Source organism: Propithecus coquereli, unplaced genomic scaffold (assembly GCF_000956105.1).
Source record: "Propithecus coquereli isolate 6110/MARCELLA unplaced genomic scaffold, Pcoq_1.0 Scaffold167, whole genome shotgun sequence".
Classification (NCBI taxonomy): domain Eukaryota; kingdom Metazoa; phylum Chordata; class Mammalia; order Primates; family Indriidae; genus Propithecus; species Propithecus coquereli.
The window spans coordinates 4180367-4180872 of NW_012141302.1; positions in this window are offsets into that span (position 1 = coordinate 4180367).

A 506-nucleotide genomic window follows, 5' to 3' on the forward strand; every position below is an offset into this window, starting at 1 on the left:
TTAAGCATTTACTTAGGACTTGAATGTGGAAATTTGTGTGACTAATTTATTTAAAAAAATAAAAAAATATGGGCTAATGGTAACAATATAGATTTAAATTTCAATGTAGCAGCTTCAAAATCCATGCTTCAAACAAATGCTTTATTTAGTTGGTTATTTTTACTGATTCTTTAGTAACTCAGAAACAATTTACAGTAGAAAATGCTTTTTCCAACATAAATGTAATAATTGGTACATTTAGTTTATGGTGGTTCCATTTGGAAAATCAATAATGATCAGAGCAGAAGAGATTGGGGCCAAAAAGATAAGTGACAGATGGTCACTAAATAGTTGCTTTAAAATGCTCAATGGCCAAGCAAAGTCACAAACAACCATGGGCAGTAGAATTTTAAGATGAGGAACAAGCAATGTGATTCAGCTTCAAACTCACAAATGATTGCTTCTTTTATAAAGTAACTTCCAATAATTCTCTGAAGAATTTTAAAGCCTCTTAAATATTGTGCTCA